We start from the raw sequence: 4533 nt of genomic DNA, 5'->3' as shown, positions 1-4533 counted from the left end.
CAGCTCCGCAGCCACTGGATACACAGTGCTGGGGACCCCTGCCTGGAGGCACCCCACATCTGGATGCCAGGCGGTGCAGATGCGAGGGGACACAAAGGCTTGGGCATCCTCAGGGAGCATGTTATTAGAGCATCCAGGGCCATGGGAAAGGCAGAGGTTTTCTGTCCATAAATGAATGCTCTTACTGATCTTTCCATGCCAGCCAAGCTGATAAACAGCATATGATTTGGCTTTCCAAGCTACAGCACACATGCTTGTAAGGTTGCCCTGGCTTGAAGCAACACAAAGGAAGAAGAGGGATGTGGGATCACAGCTGGCAATGGGGGTGATGCTCAGCAGTTCATCTTATCAAAGCTTACTGAAGCCAGTGGGACTGCTTACATGTGTAAAATTGGGCTTTTTGTTGGGTCAGTAGGAAACACAACAATGTGAAGAGCAGTTCAAAAAGAGTAATTATACTGAATAACTTAGTGCCAGTAAGAAACATCCTGAAACAAAACAGTTTATATATCTAGAATCAGGAAACATTGAAATAAAATATACATTCAGCAAACCTCAAGATAGCTGGTGATTTTGCAATTACCAAAGGTTTTCAAAGAATACAAAGAGAAAATGATACTACAGTCCCTCTGCAGTTGACATTGGTGTGAAGGAATGTGTCACTGGAAGGCAACTCTCTAAATGGGAGTCTGTAGTTTTTCATATATCCACAGAAAAATGTATCATATTTCGTATTTGAGATATATTCATATAATTAAAAAAAAAAACACAAAAAACATGTAAAATGTTCCATTTTAGTTTTCGAATGTTCCATAATTTTTGTGTTCCTTAAGCTATGTGCTGGTAGCTAGCCTTGGGAAAAGCCTTCTTAGTTCTTCACAATTTGCTTTGTGGCCAGCACAATAAGTCTGCCCACAAGAATTTCCACTGCCTAAAGAGTTCACACTGGTGACCCTTTCAGGAGAAACAGCCAGCAGTTCCTAATTTAGGGACAGAAGCAATAGATGCTCTGCATGATGAGCCCTGTTTAAGTCACAATTTAGAGCAGTCATGTTCATGTTATATTGGAATTCACAGTAATGTACAAAATGAAGGGGGAAAAAAGCACTTGTTTTTGTGAACTCTTTTTCTTCCAAATCTCTGGAGTGAAAATCCAAGTAATCTGTGACTGTTCACTTTAAAAATACTGCTTGAAGTGGAGGAGGAGGAGCAAAGATCTGAGCAAAGAATTCATTGCAAATAATTTATCTGGCGGGCCTGGCTTATTCTGTTTGTGAGCTGTCAGCAAATAAATTATGAGATTTTTAACAGCCTTTATTCAAAATTATTTTTTGTATGATTTCAAGAAACTTTGCTGTGTAAAAATGTTAACAGATGGTTGCTTATTTGTGATTCTGCTGCAGGTCTGAGATTAGATCTCATTAGTTCTGGCTAGAGATCTACAGCTCATTTCACTGAGCCCAGGTTAGGAAAAACTAAGTAGTATTGCCTTATTTTTATGTGATTGTCAGCATATGCGAATTAAAAATTATCTTTCTATCAATACTATCTTAAAAAATTTACTGATTCAGTATAGACTTCTACTAATTAACTTTTTGTTAAGCTATTAACATTGAATAAATGCAGAAGCCACAAAAAAGGGTGAGCAGAGGTAACCCCCCTTTTTATTTACTCAAGATAATTTTTAGGTACTCAGGCAGCTCTGGTGATAAACATGAGGGCACATTGTTTCTATAGAATGTCATTCATGGATGCCTGGCACTGAAAAACTGACATCATTGCTGCAGGAGTGTTCAGCCTGTGGGATCACTCAGTGGGCTGAATTATCTGACACCAACAGTGTGATGTGCAATAGCCAGGTTAGTAAAGTCACTCTGCATGCCCTAGCAGGGAAGGAAACCATCTGGTCTTATAAACCAGATGGTTTAAAATCATACAATCTAGTAATATCAGCATTATCTGCATAATTAATGTATTAGTGATGCTGGAATTACTACATTTATCCTTTAGGAAAATCTTACACCAAAGGAATCACAAGTTTGGCTGCATGAGGACAGATCCTCCAAACTTGGAAATGAGCATTTCCTTCTCTGCAGTTAGAGAACTACATTTTGAGGTCTCCATTTTTACTTATTTGGATAAAAGGAATAACATGAATTCAACAAAGACCTTTGGATTCATGACTTTGTTTTTTCTGCCTAATCGATGAAATTTTTTTATCTTTTTTTTTTTTTTCTATGTGGATTGAAAGGCTCCAGTTTTTCATTTTGAGCTGAGAAATGTGGATTCCTAACTCCTTCACTATTTGGTCATGATTTGGGCTCCAGGCCTATCGGTCCCTCCACTGCAATCACATGGCATATAAATATATTCAAAGAATGAGGGCTAGATTCTCAGACACAGGAAAAATTATAACTCCATTTGACCTCTGACTTTTGACACCTATTAAGCAAAATGCTCTCCTTTGTTACCCAGGTATCTCTCTAAAACAGAGGGCTTGAAGGACATGAAATAACTCCAGATACATAGGTAGAGTTGAAAGAAAAACTGCTTTGCAGTAGTAGCCTGCTATCTCACAGCTATGGATTTTCCACCTCACACAACCATATATGTGTGGAGACCTGTTAAAAACCCCTCCAGACTTGCTCTTGATACAAATGACTTCAGTTTGCCTGGGAAAAGACAGCATCCTAGATGAACAAAGCTCTCTGATTGAGCCCTCGGTGATTAATCACCGTAAGAGTGAGTGGGAGGAAGAAGTCGAATGCTCTGACACAACCCTACCAGGCTACTGAGCTGATGAACTGGGGGAACTGGCTGGGGAGTGAGGGGGTTTCTGCCCACACCCTCATCCTGGAGATTTATGGAACGGAGCTTTGAGGTACAAAAAGAAGACGCCAAAGGACAAAAAGGAAAGATTACCCAATGCAGTCTGACTAATGGGTTTGCACTGCAGCACACGCCATGCGTGCTCTTGGAAGGGGATCAGCCTTGAGGAGGGGAAGAGGCTGACGTTTGGTGTTTGCCAGCTTTGTGTTAGCAACTGAACTGGCACCTCTCACCACAGTGACCCTACGGCAGGACTGCCTGCTCATGCAAGGGGGGACGGCCGGGAACAAAAAGGTCTGCACCAGCCTTACTTACATGGGCTTCTGCTGTTTGTATGACCCGGTACACAGACACCATTAGAAAGAGAAAAAAGCAAACATTACTGAAAGCAAAAAGAGAGAGCCTGGGAAGCCTGGGATCTGGGTGGGTTCCTGGACCAAAACTGCCTTTGGGATGTAGGGCCTATCAAAATCGGCTGAAGTCTTGCCACAAAGGTTCGTGAAGACTCCCACATGCCCTGTGGAGGTTGCTGCCTTCTCCTGGTGAGCTGGGCAAAGCATGAGCTGAAGAAAGCACAAGAACCCAGTGTAGCTGAGAGTCTTGTTTTGAAAGCCCTGCCTCTCTTGGACTCCTTTGTCCTTAACATTATCCCACTTTTATGTTTTGTGTAAAAAATGGAATACCTCCAAACCTGTAATGCTAAAATCAGTTGCAGGGAGCTCACTGGTTTTATTGTTGCTACACGGAGGATATCCCACCAAGTTTCCTCCTCCTACCCCCCCAAAAATGACTAAGGAGAGAGAAGCAGGTAATACCTACCAAGGCACTGAGGCAAGCAAAATGAAGAGGGCTTTGGAAGAAGAAGAGTGTGGACATCTGTTGGTTACTAAAGCACTGTGCTGCTGCCAGGGCAAACAGACAGAAGGGGGAAGTGGATGAGGGAAGTTTCTCTGCCGGAGCTCCCTGCTTGCCACGACTGCTCCCAGAGATAAGGAGTGGATCAAGGGAGATAGCACGCTTGGCTCAGCTCTGCTGGGCTCTGCTTTGCTCTGCTCTGCGGAGCCCGGCCAAGCCAAGCGCGTGCACAGCTCCCTGCATGGAGTAACCCCACTGGCAGCCAGACACCCCAGAGACCAGAGAATTTAGCGGGGGGAAAAAAGAAGAAAAAAAGAAAAGCGCGATTTTTCCCACATGTACCTTGGAGACAAGATTTTTCACAAACAGCCTTACCTCCCTCAGCCCATCTGAGCTCCTCTGGAGAGCGCTGCTGAAGGCGAGGGCCTCTCAGCTGGCCTGGCAGGAGTGCAGGATGGTACCCCGGGGCAGCGCTGCCGCCTCGCTCCTCTGGCTCATCGCATCGTGCCAGTGGCGAGGCCACCGGACCTGCCCTCACACCACAGCCCACAGGCGTGCCCAGCCACCCTCGGGGAGACCCTGACCCTCTCCTGTCTCCGGTGGTATTCTTCTGCCAAGACCATTTTTTGCTTTGTGAGAGATCAAAGGCAGCGAGAATAAACATCTCCATCTTCCCTCCGAACACATCCAGCCTAATATGCATGGTATTTTTATTGTGGAAGGGAGCGATTTGTAAGAAGAAATGAAAATCTCCAGCGTGTCAGCTCATAGGAGCTAATGATGTTTACACAGACATACCACACTGATGGAATAGTCCCAACATCCCCTTCTCTGGGAGGGGGCGGGGGG

The sequence above is a fragment of the Haliaeetus leucocephalus genome, unplaced genomic scaffold (assembly GCF_000737465.1).
Source record: "Haliaeetus leucocephalus isolate CR32 unplaced genomic scaffold, Haliaeetus_leucocephalus-4.0 Scaffold428, whole genome shotgun sequence".
Lineage (NCBI taxonomy): Eukaryota > Metazoa > Chordata > Aves > Accipitriformes > Accipitridae > Haliaeetus > Haliaeetus leucocephalus.
This window is presented reverse-complemented; position numbering follows the sequence as displayed.